This window comes from Urtica dioica, chromosome 5 (genome assembly GCF_054948205.1).
Source record: "Urtica dioica subsp. dioica isolate 48M chromosome 5, U.dioica_male_clone48M_v1_H2, whole genome shotgun sequence".
In the NCBI taxonomy this organism is placed as follows: Eukaryota; Viridiplantae; Streptophyta; class Magnoliopsida; order Rosales; family Urticaceae; genus Urtica; species Urtica dioica.
Window position 1 is genome coordinate 35,218,658 of NC_142760.1, and position 17,810 is coordinate 35,236,467.

General features: G+C 36.8%; 1 long non-coding RNA gene across 3 annotated transcripts; it reads right to left on the bottom strand.

Moving 5' to 3' along the window:
* Positions 1 to 13,506: 13,506 nt before the first annotated feature.
* Positions 13,507 to 16,333, bottom strand: LOC149398101 (uncharacterized). Of its 3 annotated transcripts, none has more exons than XR_016297200.1 (3): positions 15,999 to 16,333; positions 14,945 to 15,166; positions 13,507 to 14,006 (listed from the first exon to the last, which is right to left on the bottom strand). It is a non-coding gene; the product is annotated as an uncharacterized LOC149398101 (long non-coding RNA). The 3 variants fall into 3 exon arrangements; XR_016297199.1 differs by having other exon boundaries at positions 14,945 to 15,138; positions 15,999 to 16,332; XR_016297201.1 differs by having other exon boundaries at positions 14,945 to 15,147; positions 15,999 to 16,332.
* Between the last annotated feature and the right edge of the window lie 1,477 nt (positions 16,334 to 17,810).

Below are 17,810 nucleotides of genomic sequence, written 5' to 3' on the forward strand. Positions count from 1 at the left end.
TAGACTGCTTGCTCCTGAGCGCACTTCTTGAACCCAAGACTCTTCATACTCCTGTCGAGTCGAGTGTTCCATGCACATGGTGCTTGTTTTAACCCATGAAGGGCCTTTGACAACTTGTACACCTTGCGCTCTGCGGTCTACTCTACAAACCCTTCCGGTTGAGCAACGTAGACTTCTTCTTCCAGTTCACCATTTAGCAACGCCGATTTGACGTCCAGGTGATGGATTTCTCAACCTAGGTGAGCTGCGAGGGCTAGGATTAGCCTGACTGTGTCGAGTCTGGCTACTGGAGCGAAAACTTCCTCGAAGTCAACTCTCTTCTTTTGCACGTATCATTTTGCGACCAATCTGGCTTTGTGCTTGAGGATCTTTCCTTCCGAATCCTTCTTGAGCATGTAGATTCACTTTAGACCGATGGACTTGTGACCTTTTGGAAGGTCGACTACTTCCCATGTCTGATTCTTCTCAATGGACTCTAGCTCTCTCTTCATTGCTTCCTGCCATTCCTTCTCGGTGGCTACCTCGCGATAGTTTGCTGGTTCCTCAGCACTAAGCAACAAGAGCTCCTCTGGGCTCACCTCAAGCTCTCGCACTTCTCCGTAGACGTCGAACAAAGGACGGAACCCTCTTGGTCCGTCCTTGATCGACAAGTCTCCCGAGATGGTTCCTATTGAGCTAGCTCTCTCTGGGATCGGGGTGCTCATCCCTGATATTGGGTTGGGCGAGCCTGGTGGTGAGCTGGTTCCAGTCGTGCTTATTCCAAGAGAACTGGTTTCCATCGAGCTAGACATTGCTGGTCCCTGGCTGGGACTCTCCCCTTCTTCCTGCTCGACCGCATCTGCCTCTTCGAGGAAGAACTCCACTAAGTTTTGTTCGGGCTCTCCCTTCTCGTCGCGCCAGTCCCATTTCTTCTCCTATTCGAACACGACGTCTCTGCTCACATGTGCTTTGTCATCTGCTTCTCTCATATCATCTTGAGTGCGTAGAAGTTTACGTGCCCAAGCCGTGCGTGCCATAACTAAGTTGGGTCTGCTAGGGACACCATTAAGCAGACAGGTTGGCCTGTCTCAGGGAGTATCTTTTACAATCTGTTTGGCGTTCTCTTCACCTTCATCAACTAAACACTGCTACTGTTCCACATCTTTAAGTACAAGCCGGCTAGCACCACTGCGTTTTCGACCTCCGTCATCTGACCAAGGCTGATGATGTTACTCTTCAGCTTTGGGATGTAGTACACCTGGGTCAGTAAGCATTAATCCCCGTTTTTGCCTTGGAATATGATGGATCCTCTGCCTCTGATTTCGACGATTGATTCATCGTCAAACTTCACGTTCCTTGTGATCTTCTCATCGAGCTCTTCAAACTTAGCTCGGTCTCCCGTCATGCTGTTGCTCGCACCATTTTCTAAATACCAAACGTCGGAATAGACTTTCTCTTCTTCATCTCTGAGGAGGTTTGCAATAACTTTGTCCTCGATAAGCATCACCGTCTCGGTGGATGTCTTCTCCGGGCTGTGCCTCTTCTCGGCCATCATCAGCTCAGGCTCCGGGCTCGACTCTGCGTCGACTGGCTCCTCTAGGTCGGTCTTCTCTCTGACCGGTTCTCGCCCGGGCTTGGCGTATCTCTCGCCTACGATGCTTGTCTCCTATTCGTCCCTGGCCACTTCCAAGTGCACTATCTGCTCGGTGAACATGAGCGCGGGTTGCTCGTCTTCATGGAATCTCATCAGATTTGCTTCCTCGCCGTGATTCCTGTTGCGGCACTCCGATGCGTAGTGCCTGATAGGTGCATTAATCACGCGAAAAACTCCTATTTTCCCAACTAAATCTGATCTTGTTCTTGAGTATTTATGATGTTTTTTGTGTGTTTTTTTAGAGAATTATAGGTTTTAGAGGCCAATGAGGTATAAAGGAGGTTAGTAGAGCATCACATGGAGTAACAGAGCAATTTTGAGAAGATCCGAAGACTTTTCGCCAAGTTAGAGCAAAGAAGAAATACAGCATCCTATTGTGAACAATTCTGAGAGTTTTAAGTAAAGATTTTGGATGATCCGATTCCATGATTGCATAGAGCTCTCTCTTAGCTTTCCAACGCATATTTATTTGCAAGAATCGGACATCGGAGCTAGGAGTTATGACCGTTACAAAACCGGTGCGCGCAAGAAGAAAAAGTGCGCGGCGCGACCCAAAGACCTCGTGCCGCGAGTTTCCGAAAATCGCCGAAATCGATCTCCGAGCATGAGGCGCGGAACGCGAGGTCTGCCGAGTAGTCAACCTCGCGGCGCGACCCTCGAACCACGCGCCGCGAGGTCCTCCGAGACAAAAAAAAGAGGAAACGCGGATTTTGAGTTTATCTGAGCCGTTGGATCACTTTTAATTACCCATTCTGCTCCGAAAATTAAGAGAAACCCAAGGATTTCGACCTAGGCCTATAAATACACCTCTCAATCTCTTGTTTAGGCATCTTAGCACTTTTTATATTGTTTTCACTTAGTCTTTGAGAGAGAGATAGAGAAAAAGATGTGAGTCGTTCTTCATCAATTCACACAAATTACAGTTTTATTCTTCTCCTTTACTCTTGAACTCCCGTATTTTAATTCACAATTGAGTTTTTAATTATGGTTTCTTATTTCTATTTTCTTATTCTCTTTTTGTTTTCTCGCTACGCTATAAACTAACTCCATTAAGAGCTATGGTGTAGCGGGATTGGGATTCGATTATGGATATGATTTAATATATTGAAGTTCAGTTTCCATTCTCTACTACTTTGCTTAATTCAAATCCGTTTTAATGCTTGATCGAGATTAACTACCTTGTTCATGATTCTATACTTCAACTTGATGCTTGAGAAAGATTAGGTTGTTAGTGTTTTGGTTTGAATTACTATGATGCATGCCTAAGCTAGAGATAGTTAGGTTGTCATAGAATCGTGAGAATACTCTTAATATTAATGCATGTTTTTGTTAGGGATTGAGATCGAGAGAAGATTTTCCTAATTTTGACATAGGTTGTTAGATGCTCGAGAGAGATTTAGCAATATCATTATGTGAGTATGATTATCAAAGAGTAGTGAATTGATTATTGATTATACGTGAAATTCGTGTATCCAAGCCGTTGAATAAACCCGTGAATCCTTGGTCCTTAGCCTCTCTTTCTGCTTACAACTGTTATTTGAGTGTTTTGTTATTTATTTGCGTTAGAACTTGTCAATAATTTGTGACATCTTTCCATCTCATCTTTAGTTCAATTTCTGCTAGTTGATTTGTTTGCTAATTAAGCTTTTTTCCTCGTGGGATCGACACTCGTACTTAATTCACTATATTACTTGAGCGATACGTGCAATTGCGCGCGTAAAAATCGCAACAAGTTTTTGGCGCCGTTGCCGGGGAACTAAGTTTTAAATTGCAATTCAATTAACTAGATTTCAATTTGAACATTCTTTTATTTTCTTTGTCTCACCTGTTTTTGCGTTTTCTTTCTCTTTTGAAGGTTAATGCGAAAAGACGGTGATTCGAGTCTCCTTCTGATAGATTCCAAAATCGAGAAAACGTGCAAGAGAAATCGAAAGGAAAAGAAGCAAAACATAGACGAGGAAGTCATTGAAGAAGAGATCATGGCCAACGAAGAAAGACCATTCCTCGACTATGTGTTACCCACCACTCAAGGGTATCGCATGCCATTGTCAACACGGCCATCGGATGGAACCAAAGCTTCGAGATCAAGACGGGGACGATCAACATGATCCAGCAAAATCAATTCTCTGGAGCCCCGAATGAAGATCCGAACGAGCACATCTCCAACTTCAACGAGTTGTGCGGGACATTCCAAATCCACAACATCAACGCGGACGCCATCCGACTCCGATTGTTCCCATTTTCTCTCCGTGACCGAGAAAAAGCATGGCTCAACTCGCTCCCCCCGATTACATCACCACATGGGAGGGGCTGTGCAATACCTTCCTCGCCAAGTTCTTCCTGTTCGAGAAGACGGCCCGCCTAAGAAACGCCATTGACAGCTTCGCGCAAATGGACGGCGAGTCCCTCCACGAAGCATGGGCACGCTTCAAGGAGATGCTCCGAAAATGTCCTAACCACGGGGTCACGTTGCCGGTCCATATTATGCAGTAATGAAGAACAAGAGATAAATGAAGGATATGAGAGAAAATGTATTCTCTGATTGATAATCGAATGTTGGAAATACAATGGAGTTTAAGTTCTAGTTCTCATAACATGCATTTATATTGAAAACAAACTTAATATAAAATTACTATTATGCCCTCAAACTTGATGATCAAGTAAACTTGCTAACCAAGTTTTGATTTGATCCTATCAAGCCTTATATGTTCACATAAATTGCTAAATTTTTACGCATCATAAATATTTATTTATTTTTTTATTATTTTTATTCATATACATCATCAATTGTAGCATTTTTTTTTATTTATAAAAACCACTCTAATGTGATAACATCAAAAAGTGGTTGAAGTGGATCCCACTTTATCCAAAAGTAGTAGTGTGCTTATTATTTTATTAATTTTTTTTATAAAAAAAATAATAACTATCATTGCTAGAAAGTGACATCATTATCATAATTATTATTACCCACAATGTTAATGTGTCTAAAAGAATAAAATAAAGTGATATGACATTGCTACATAAGAAATAAAATAACTTTGATTGCTTACATTGAAGTTGATCTCATCAGTTGCCTTATGTATCACCAACTTCATGACATAAGGTTCTTAGGCGAATTAATATTTTGGGGTCCTTTGATAATAGTAAAAAATTTAAATATTAAAAAATATAATCAAGTTTTTTAGATTATGTATATACATAGTATATATCTCGATGGATGTTGTATATAATATATATATATATATATATATATATATATATATATATATCTACAATTTTGTTGGATTGGATATATATCATATATGATATATCTCAAATTTTTGAGGTCTAATCGAGCAGGGTACTCGGTCCAGGCCTTGCTTACCTATAGCAAAGGCCGGCACTATATATATATATATATATATATATATATATATATATATATGTATATGTGTGTGTTTTTTGGTTACGTACATGTATTTAAATATAAATATTAGATATATTTAGAGCATGGTCTAATCGTGATTTATACCCTGGGTTTCCTCAACATTCATCATCTCACCATGATTGGCTGCCGAAGATACAGCAAGAACAGCAGCAACGAGAAGACCGAACAAAACTAAAGCTCTTGAATTCATGTTTCCCTTAACTCGTCTGTGTTGTGTTTGTGGGATTTTTTGTGTGAGAGCCTAGAGTTCTCACAAGCCATATTCATAGCTCCGCATCACCCCTCAACTTTAGTTAGCACGTTTCTTTTTTTTTACTTTTATATTAGTGTTTTTTTTTTTTTTTTTTTTTTTTTTGCTTTGTGGCTAGAGTAGATGAAGACTTTATTGCATTTCGATTGTTTGGTAACAAGTTTGTCTTCGAGATAGTATGTATCGAAGAAATTAGAGAGCACAAATTTAACGTTTAATGTATGTCAAAAATAGTTAATGTGTATGATTGCTCTTATTCTATTAATAAAAGAGTTTTATAAGCAACTAGGCCACTTAAAACGTTTGGTTTGAGATCTAGCCTATGTTTGGAGTTTTTTAGGGAAATAGCCAACCATATTAGGTGGCAATAATTGTTTTATTTTTTTGTCCTCATATATTTTAAGTAAGTTTGTTTAATTATTATTCTATTTTTGTATACGTGTGTTAATGAGGTTTATGAGTGTTTTTTTTTCATTGCGTGTGTTTTTTTTTCCGTAGGAGTTGTTTTGTTTTTGTTTTTTTTTTTTTTTTGCGTGAGTGGGTTAATGTTTATTAGGTCAATTAACTTCTATATTTAAGGGTTGTATTACACGTTTTCTTTTTCTTGTTTATGCGTTTTTTTTTTCATTGCGTGATATTTTTTTTTAAACACACTGACTTGTTGCTATTATTATGGAAGCAATTATATTTTAAATATTGGAACGTTTGAATTTTTGAAACACAAGCATTCTCACGTTTTTTTTGTTCCAGCTGGTTCTATCTAGCAGAAGAAAAAAAATAGCGGCTGGAAGAAACCATTTGTTTCCGATGGATTCTGCGTCTTGGTCGTTGGTGGATTATGGTATGTTGTCGTGTCTTTTTTTTTAAAACGTTAACTTGTTTAGATCTGGTCCGACTCTCATTGTTAATTTGTTTTATTTAACAGTTAAGATTTTTGAACGTCAGTCTTTGGAAAAATGTGATTCTATGAGCTTGGTTGATGAAAAGTTTCCAGATGGTGGAACTGTTTTTGACGAGACGCAATTGAAAAATTGCCCGATGAATGTTAAAGTTGATGTCAATAACATTTTTATGAGTAAAGAAACAATGATTTCAGCGTTGACTATTATTGCGTTGAGAAACAATTTCGAATTCCGGGTGAAAAGGTCTAGCAAGACGCGATATTGTATTGTTTGTTTGAATTCTGATTGCTCGTGGAAATTGAATGCTAGTGTATGTTCTGTTTCCAAATTTTGGGTGATTAGGTCTTTCAACAAAGATCATAATTGCTTTGGAAAGAACCTTATACATCGTCATAAACAAGTGTCATCTTCATTGATTAGCAAAGTTGTTAACAATGATTTCCGAAGCTCAATGGCTGACAAATATACACCAAAAGCAGTTGTGGAGATCATGCGTTTGCGTTTCAAAGTTGAGATTAGCTATTATAAAGCGTGGATGGCTCGTTCCAAGGTTTTGCAAGATATTCGCGGTGATTATGACAAATCATATTCTCATCTCCCCATTGTAGGCGATATGATGAAAGAGAAGAATCCAGGTAATTTTGTATCTTTGATAGTATCCTGTTTGTTTTTTATATGCTTAGACGAACAGGTTATTCTTGGAAATAACCAACCATCGAAACCCATTTCAACCAAAACAGCTCGTAATCGTTTTCTTCTTCCTCTGCATGTATTACCTGAATGATTTCGGTGGACTTTCGACTGTGTTCCGAGCTTCGAAATTTTTGGTTATGGCGGAGAAGACTTAAACTGGTATGATCTCAATCTGGTTCTTTAGCGTGTATGAGTCAAACTGTTTTGAGCTCACTAAAATATCGCGTTGAATCCAGGTGATTTGGTGAAGCCGGTCTAGATTTTCGCGCCTGTTATTAATGATATCTGTGAGAAATATTTTGCTGAGATTTGTTAGAGGATTTAGGCCTACGTGTAACATATAACACACGCGTAGTTAATGTTTTTTTGTTTCAAATATTTTGGTTCAAATATTTTCGCCTGTTACCATTTTGAAGTTGCGTTTTTTTTCCGTAATTAAATATGTTTAATATGTTGTAGTTTTTATTTTCCATTTGATTATTTAAAAGGGTAATTTAGTCTAGTAATTATTGCCACTTAAGCATGTTGGCTATTTGCCTAAAAATTATGAAACATGGGCTAAAAACAAAATCTATAGTTTCAAAGTGGCTATTTTGCTACACTCCCCTTAATAAAATTGTTTAATTCTTAACTTTATCTTGCATTTTACTTACTCTATACTTTATACTCCTCATTTTATTTTTTATACTGTTTACGAGACACAAGACTGTCTCGTACGTGATCATCCATTTCTATGACCCTATAGAAATTGATTAAATATTAATGATAAACATATTTTTCAGAGCAATTTCTATCCAAAACTCTAAAAGTAGTTTTTTACACATTAAAACATAATTATTTATCACAAATCAAACAGTATTTTATTTTCAACACAAATAATGACTCATAAGACTGAATAATTTGGACTGTATGACCATTAGGACTAAATAATCGCGAGATAGCGAGATGAACTTCAAGAAAGTGAATGAAGTCGTATTTGAACTCAGAAATCCTCGTATCATGTGTATTTTAATTAACGAATGAATGTGTGCATAATGTTGCTTAAATACACTGATTAGATCATATCTACCACCAATAGCTCACTAAAAGTCTAACCGCCTAACTAACTACCTAACGCGTCCCGTACTATCTTCGTGCTTATCGGCTGATGACTGTGTCGACGTTGTGTTTGTCCTTAAGCTTGAGAAAGTGAGTGACAGAGAGATTCTCCGTGAGCACATCCGGCCGTCGTCTGATTAGATGTAGGAACATATTGAATCTCTAGCTCACGATGAAGGACCACATCATGCACGTGAAGATCGAGCTCCACTACACTTAGTTTGCGTGAGCTCCAAGAAATCAAGCACCCGACAAAAGTAATGGATTTGAAATAAAAAAGAGAATAAATTACTACGATTAACATTAAAATTAAACTTTGAATGATATGTTTAATTTAAACATAATTGATTACGACTATATAAAATTGAATATCACTTTTAAAATTAAATAAAATTCATACAACTGTATAAAGTTAAATCACATTTGATGATAAAACTTCAAACTATATAACATTTACATTCCATACAGTAATTGAGTATATATAATATATATATATAAATATATTAATGTCAAAACTATATAAAAAATTATATTGATATGTTAATATGTGACATAACCTCAACTATATCGTTTATAGTTATGTGACAATACAACTATATAATTCAAAGGTTACTATTACTAAAGAGGTCAATTGATATTGACTAAAAGTTTTTTTTTTTTTTTTTTTTTAGGGGCACTATCGGCTAGGATTACATGATATATTAGCAGTGCAAAGCGCAGGTGGCACTATCGGTCAAGATTACATAATTTTTAGAATAAATCCTAGGGGGCATGCATTTCTGCATCCCATGAGGGCTTGAACCCATTACCTCTCTGTCGAGGTGTGTGTGAGATTTGATATTGATATGAATATAAATTACTTTCAACCTCAACCATATCGAAATTGAGATTAGTTTTAACCTCAACCATTTCGAAATTGATTGAATATAAATATTAATATATGACATAACGTCAACCATATCTATATTTATGTTTTGTTTATAGTTTGTATATCTTTTTCATTTATAGTTATAATTTTACATTACTTTAATATATGAAATCCTTCTACAATATTGTTATAAGGTTACTTATTACCCTTGTTCCACCTTGATAATTCTTGTAGTTCATTTATAATTCAAGAGATTCATAATCAAAATCATTGAACACTAATTTCCTTTACAAAAATTTGGACTAAACCCAAAGAAATTCGAGGTTTTCTTTACCTAGATGTGAAATCTAGCGAGCTATTTTCAATCTCTGGCGGAAGACGTCCTTCTTTGGTTTCCCCTCGTCATTCTTCTTTGTCGGACATTGTCTCCTCCCCCAAACAAGAAGAAAAAGAAAACCTTAAATAACTTTTTTGTGGGTTTCGAGTAGAGGAATAGAATAAAACCACAAGGTTACCTTGTTTGAGCGTTCCCGAACACATAAATTTCTGCTACGCTTCCCTCTGGCCTATTTTCGTAGCGACGAGAAATAATCATGTCACATCAAAACATGGCGTGACGGGGAAAAATGTTTTTTATATGTTTTTTTTAGGTTTAGTGAGAGCTTAATGAGAGCTCTTCAAAAACCATGGAGCTTAATGAATTCACAGATTTTGCAGCGGTTTCGAGAGGTAATCTCTGTGTTTTTTTATGAAATTAGATTGTGGACCCAAATTTAGAGTCTAGGTTTCAATTTTAAATTGGACAAAAAATAATGAAAATAAATATCTTTTTGAGTTTTTTTCAAGGCGTTTTGTGAATTTTTCTACTGAAAGCATGAGGTGATTTAGGTTATTTTTTGTTTGTTTGTTGAAATGTATAATTTTTCTGAGTGTGTGTGTGTGTATTTGTTTGTGTGTGATGTGTGTGTGTATTTGTTTGTGTGTGATGTGTGTGTGTATTTGTTATAGCTGGCCATAGGCACGAGATACATCTTGTTGAAATGTAGAAGTTATAATGAATGTTATTTATTTATTTATTTCTCATGAACTGACCAAAGTGTGAGTGTATGTGTGTGTGTGTGTTCAAACAGTGTGTCCGTGTGTGTTTGTCTGTTTAAACAGTGAGTGTGTGTGTGAGTGTGTATGTGTGTGTTCATGTTCAGGGTTCGAGTTCTCAATTTTCAAATCAGTAACAACTCCGACCTTGTACGAGACTCAGCCGCGCTGAGCGCACTAGTTCAAGGTCAAAGAAAGACGTGAACGGACTTGCATCCCCGGGATTTTGCTTTGCTGATGGACTTGCATCACTGGCTCTTCTCCTGCAAGGAATGATTTTGATGTCGAGATCGGACTTACTATGTAGAGCCCACTTGCGTCGGGGGTTCTCACCAGATAATACAACAAAGGAACTATGCCACCTGACAGCCGATGCGCCTTGGAGAATTACAAGGTCAGAAAAAAAAAAAGTATTGAATGTTATGGTTGAACTCTCTGTGCAGGTTTGATGACAAAGAGGTCCGGAGGGACATGAAACTCGTGCCTTACAAGATTGTCAACAAGGATAGGAAGCCTTGCATTCAGGTCACCATTAATGAAGATTTAGTTATGATAAAGTTAAGTTATTAGAAATTGTTAATTATATTTAGGAATTGTTAGATTTTTGTAGAAATTTGTCAAATTAATTTCTGAAATTGTATTTATGTATCTATTAATACAAAGGAATTATTGTTTTTTTTTTTTCAACAAAAACTAGTCTTTAGAGAAATTAGTTTTTTTTTTTCACTTTTTTGATTGGCTTTGGAATCAAAGTCTTCACCTAGCAGAGCAGGACACAAACTTTTGCAAATTTGGCTTGGGAGGGAATTAACGTCTCTCTAAAATAAAGAGATGTATAAAGAATAATGTTTTTCATACCTTTGACGTCGCTTTTTTAAAAAGAGTGACATCTAAACTACTATTTCACTAATATTTGGATGCGACCGTTGCATCCAACAAGTTCTCGCATTTTGGTGGGAAGATTTAGTCGCATCCAAAAGTCTAAAATCTCGCTAAATGAAATTTGGTACAGCTAATATGGATGCGACCATGGATACGACTAATCACATCCAAATGTCACATCCATGAGCAACAAATGCGGATTTTTGGATGCGACCATGGATACGACTAATCACATCCATGAGCAACAAATGCGGATTTTTGGAAAGTCGCATCCAAAGTTGAATCCAAATTGACATCTGGATGCGACTTTTGAGATTGTCGCATCCGAAGGCAATATTTGTATTACTGGGATCGGATGCTCGTTGGGCTTAATAGACTTTAATGCCATGTGAAAATATCATAGAGTTCCATCTCAAAATCAATTGGTAATGAGATGAGTAACTCATGATTTTTATAAACTCTCGTTAGTTTTCATTTACTATCAACGTGGGATTCCTAACAATTATTTGGAGCCTTAAGTTTGCATGAGGACCAACAACTATTTAGAGTCTTAAGTTTGCATGACCATCTTTAATTAGCAAGTTCTTTAGGGTCAAAGTCTAATATAGAAGAAAACTTGGATTGTTTCTCTAGGTCAAGGACTATGTAAAGAGATCAAGACCAAACAAAATAAAAGCTCTCGAACTTATGTTTTTTCCTTTTAGTTTGTCAGAATCCTCTAGTTTCTCACAACTGGTATTCATCAAGGCTGCTAAACTCAGTAGGAGAGAGATGTTTTAGCTGATATGGCTTTGGGTCTCATAAATAATATTCTAATTTTAAAAATTAGAAAAATTAGATTTGGTAAGTGGGGACCATCGTCACGTGGGCAGGTGAAGAGCGCTGTGTCTATTAAAAAAAAAAAAAAAAAGTTTTAGAAGTGCCCAACATAATTATTGGTAGATGAGCAAGGGCAATATATGATATCTAAGTGGACACACAGCCTTTGGTCTCAGAAATATGAATTGAATTTACATACACTATTTCTGATATTTTTTTTCTCCAATCAATTTCTTACCTATATATGTACCTTATATCAGCTATTAATAGCGAATACGTCAGTTTTATTTTTGAAACTCTGTAATTGGAAATCTACTCACACCAGCTATTAGTAGCGAATACATCAGTTTTCATTTTCTACATAAGAATTCTTGCAATTATATAGAGTTTGATAGTCGGTATTAGAGTTTTTAGTGAGAGAGATCAGGGTGAGAAAGACAAGACAGGAAACACATGAATTTGTATTTCTTGATCCCAATGCTACAGTACAATACAAGCTCAGAGTAGATATACTCTGTTATTAAACGACACAAAGGAGAATTACGACATAGTTATCTCATCACTAATACACCTTAGCATAAGCGACGCATAAACGACATGAGACACCTAAATGACTATTGTAATAGTCGTTTAGTCTTAGTAAAGAAAAAGCGAAAATAGAAATACTGCCAATTTCTTTCATAAAGCTCTCTCACACACACGTGTACAATTGACATAATACTATACTTCGTACAAGGAAGTTGAAATTTTGTGAACATCATGGTTGAGCAAGCTTTTGGCCGGATTGGGTTCCTTAATTTTTTTACACCATTTTGATACCAAGATTTCCTGCTGCGAAATGCTTCGCATCTTCCACTCCATAGACTTGCCCTGTATGCCCATATTATATTATATATATATAAAATAGAAAAATCCTCTCTATTTTTTTTTAGAAAAAAAATAAGAGATTGAACCTTATATACAAATAGTGTTCATTTCTATCGATTTTGTATTTATCAGAAAAATAAAAATGTCTCCAAAACACTCATTTTTTTCAAACCTACATATTTTTGAATATGTATCTATATATTCTTTCCTCCAAACTGAAACATATTAATTTTTCCGCAGTAACGCGCGGAGCGCGGAGCATATTACTTGCTATATATATAACCACTTAGCCAGAACCTAGTCAAGGGGTGCTATATCTCCCTTCAAAATTTATTTTTACACTTTTTGCTTTTTTTAATTTTAATTTTTATTTTTTTACCTTAAATATTTATAAATTTGTCTCTTCTAATGTTTTTTTTTTCCTACATATTTGCCCCTCTAATTTAGAATCCTGACTTTGTAATATAATATAATATATATATATCCCTCAATTTTTTATTTTTTACACTTTTTGTAAATTTTTTATTTTATCAATTTAGTTTCTTTTGTCAATTTTTTTTAGCTCCCTAATTTAGAATCATGGTTTTGTCCCTATGCATGTAAATATACCTTGTTCAATGATTGGCTCTGCATAGCACCACCGGAAGCAACCACCGCCGACTATAGCGCAGCAGAAACGAGTGAGTGGCTTGGAACCCTTACTCACGAGCTGGATCACGTCATCACTAACTACATGCGTATGCATGCATTTTCAATCCAATACTCTTAAGTAGTAGTTTTTTTTTTTTTTTTAAAGCGTAATTATTTATCACAAATAGTATTTTATTTTCAACACAAATAATGAGTAAGGGGACTGAAAAATTTGGACTGAATGGCCATTAGGACTTTGTTGAGATGAGATCTAATACCATTTTAAGTGTTAAGAGGTTCTATTTCGAAACTAATTAATAGGAAGATGAGTAATCTATGGCCTTATAAACTTTGTTAGTTCTTAAACTCTTTTTCACATGAGATTCATAACAAACAATTTAATTAAATAACGCATAAGTTTGAAAAAATAGTAAATTAAAAAAATGATAAAATTCAATGAGCGCATAACCTCTTAGGAAGTGCTAATTAATTTGTCTAGTAAAATTAGATTTTGTATGAAAGGCGAGAGCTGAAGAGCGTTAGTGTCACGACCCGCGAGCGACAGCTCGCCCACGGGCCGCGACCGATCAACTCTCATATTTTTCATATTAAACAATAGATCATAATACTTTTATATATTCAAATAGTTTGCGAAAATCCGGGGAAATTTTTCGCTTTTATAACTTAGAGTCTTATAGCGACTCCTATACAAATACGTTCCGGAACGTTTTAACAAAAGAGACTAACCCCCGGTTAAGAAACCCCATAGCCCATAGGTCAAGGCAATACGTGCTCGGTCTCGGTCTTCGATCTTGTTTTCCGCTTACAAGCGTTTTCCTTATCTACATTACCAAGGGTCATAAAACTATGAGTCGATTGACTCAGTAAGTGGGAGTCTAACTTAGGAAAAGAAAAACAACTAATGCCATGTGACGTGCAAATAAACACATAAAAATGCAGAATGCAGATGCATATGATTCAAGAGCATGCCTAACGCGGGGCCTCGCTCTACGCTATCACTTGCCATTCCACAAGGTTATACAACATCCACTGCTATAACCCTTGGAATGACAAGAAGCCAACATCAGACTTCGAGCAGTAGTCATCAGTGGCTTAGAGTTTTAAGACTGTCTGGGATCCACTAGTGGTACCATCTTCGTTTGGGCGCCGGCGCTACATGCGTCATGACATAGCAAATGGGCTCGCCGGGGCGACCTTTCCCATTGCAAGAACGGGGGTGCTCTCAGCAGCTCCCGTGGAGTACTCAGCGCCATCAGGACCGTCTTAGTCCTCAACACGAGTCGGAACTCGTGGGTACCACCGACACCATTATTTATTATTTGGATACTCTAGCTTATAGAGTATACAACTAATTACAAACAGGAGAGCGTCTCAGGATAAATCCCGAAAGAATTATGGTTTCCCTTTCATGCTCGTTAAGTGTTTTAGATTGAAGACTCAGGACGTGACTCCTGGTACTTCTACCCTCGGCTCGAATCCGAGAGTCCAACATGCTCTCCTGTCACCTCAGATCTAGCCAAACTCTATGGTTAGCAGAGGGATCTAACTACAACAAAGTAGCAACATGGCTGGTTCAAGTTAGCATTTGAACCTATGGGTATAAACCCAACTAAATTTTCCATAAAGAGTGGCCGAAGCCTTAATCTTTGGTGTTTGTGTCTTTTAAGGCTTTTCCTACTCTTTATTATTATTAACACGTAAATGCACGTAAACAGGATTATTCCCTTGGTAAGTAGTTGACTTATGTCTCCACACTTACCTGGAACAGCTCGACAGAAAGTTCGACAACTTCCAGCGATGTCTTGCTTTTCACGTTCTCCGGAATACTTGACACTTGTCGAAACGTCAAAGGAAGAGTTAATCGAGTTTTAACATCGATAACACTTCCCTCAAAACTTCAAATTCCTGCTTCGTTGCCTTTGACTCTGTTGGTTCCCGCTCGTCCGTCTAATTCTGTAATCCCTTTCGCGGAATCCGATAACTAGTCAATTTCATGATTCCAAGCTCACATAAATTTCCGAAATCAAAACCCGACATCTCGACCCAAAAAACCCGAACCCAAACAAATCAAGCAACCCAACACGAATCTCAAATCCAAACATAACTTGTCACAAATTCAAACATGTCAATAAAAACGAGCCAACAAGCCCATAAACCCATCTCGGCCAACAAAATCATTTCTGTATTCAAGCCGAGCTAACAAAAACAAGTCGATTCTCAAATCAAACAAACCAATCATGACGCAACAATATTTCCAGAATCGACACTTGGCAAAGAACATGTCATAACTTCCGCTACACAACTCTAAATCCAGCAATTCCAATTTCATAACCAAACTAACCTCCATACCTTTCCAACAAGATATTACAAGCCAATTTCGGACTAAGACAACTATCTCAAAAGCATCCCACAAAAATCAGTTTGAAATTCGGTATTCCAAGTTTTTCCAGTTTTGAAACACCAATTTCAAAAATTCATAACTCACTCAATACTCAACGGATTTCCACGTTCTTGGTCATTTTAGAAACCTCATAACGTCTATTATCCAGGAAAAATATCAACAATTCCAAATAAAATTGGTACCGAACTGTCCACGTCAATTTACAGAGGCTGTTCACAGCGAACTCAAAAATTCTCAAATCATTCGAAATCGACTCAAAAACACCAAATCCGAGCTAGGAACATCATTAAACAAGTCCAACAACCAAATAAAACCCATCAATTCCACTGATTTGAGCTCGGATCAAAAACCCCCAAATTGAGCTATGAACCCTAGAATTCGAAATCTTCACTTTAGCCCAAGAAATCCATACCTCACTTGAAGAGTCGGACCATTTGGACCGTCCTCACCCTCTTTTCCCCAGCCGGAGGTGCTCGCCGGAGCTCCTAGGACGCACGGCGACCTTCTCCTCTCGGCTGGTGGTGTGCGCGCGACTCGGAGATGGGCGGCTGGTCTAGCGCAAGCACGGAGGAGAAGAGATGAGGAGAGGGTGGTGATGTGGTTGGTCGGCCGGAGAGAGAGACTCGGTGGTGGTTGTTGTCAATCAATTTTTTTTTCTTTGTTACTCTTTGCAGGTGGAGCTCGCGCGAGACTTGGAGAAGAAGAAGAGAAGAACGCAGAAGAAAAAGGAAAGAAGAAAGAGAAAAAAGGGGGTACGTGGCCGAATGGGAGAGGAGAAAAGAAGAGGATAAGATCGTCACGTGGCAGCACTCCATTGGGCGACCTATCTCCTGAAATAACCCCTCTTAAATCTTTTTCTTTCACTCTCGTCCTTCACTTTGTTGCACTTAAGTCCTTTCCAATTAAATCCTCTCAAACTCGTCCTTAAAAATAAATCTTGAAAAATAACCGAGAATTTCTTATTAATTCTCGTCATCTTAAATATATTCAAGGGACTTCGGAATTTATTTTCACTCTTGAGATTTCAAATCTCCGACTGTGTTCCGAATAATTTTATTCGGAAAATAATATCGAGTTTACTCGAATATCCTTATTCCGAAATTTCATCATCCTTAAATATATTTATTATTATTATTTTTCTTTCAAGATATTTAAAAATTAAGGACGTCTCATGTGCAACAAGAATTTGATTCAAAATAAACTCGTTTATTTTATTCAAATTCTTAACTCGAGCGTTACAAAAGTTCGTATATTACAGTTAGATCCCATGAAAGAATATTAAGTCTTAAAAGGGCGCTAAGACGAGATTGGTGAATGTGAGACCATACTTATATGCAACTTGCTAAGACGAGATTGGTGAATGTGAGACCATACTTACCATGAATTAATTAATTTACGTTCACTATTTTTGGTATTTTGGCCCAATCAATTTCTTGCCAAGATATACCTTATACCAAGTCATTTATAGCAAATACATTAATTCTTTTTCACATGAGAAACTCATCTAGAATGTTCACGGTAGAATTTGATAGAGAATGAGAGAGAGTTTCAATAATGCGAATATTCTACTTGTTATATTTGAATTGAATGCACAAATATATATAGAGTTATAAAAAAGAGAATAAATGATGACATTTCCAACTAACTACATTGAAAAAGAGGAAGAATAAATATACACAATTTTCGATAATAAAGTCCCAATATTGGTGGTGATTCCTAGGTCGTGCCAACTTGGACTAATAGGCGGGAATGACATTAGTGATGTAAGTTCTTGTTTTTGATCTTCAAAACTAAGGATTAAATTCAATAGACGTAAATCAACATGAGTATCTTAGTCGAGCAATGCAGGAACAAAGCAAGATGAGACTTTACGGCACTCGTGTAGATCTACGCTCTTCAGATTAAGGTCAACCATGCTTCCAATATTTCCCGATTATTATCATATATAGAGTCCAGTAGCTATCTAGCCATATGAAACGTTAGAAATTTCTAAATAATCAACGTTTTGTTAATTTTTTGCTAATAGCCATGTAAATCTATTTACGCAGAGTAATTTTTTAGTAAATATGTGTAAATAACGTTGATTATGTCATATTTTTGGCTATTTACGAAACATTTATGGTTATTTACGAAAAATTTACAAAACATTGACTAAAATACAAATGCTGTAAATATTTGTTATATATATATGCCATCTTTTCCATTAGTATCTCTGTGTATGGAT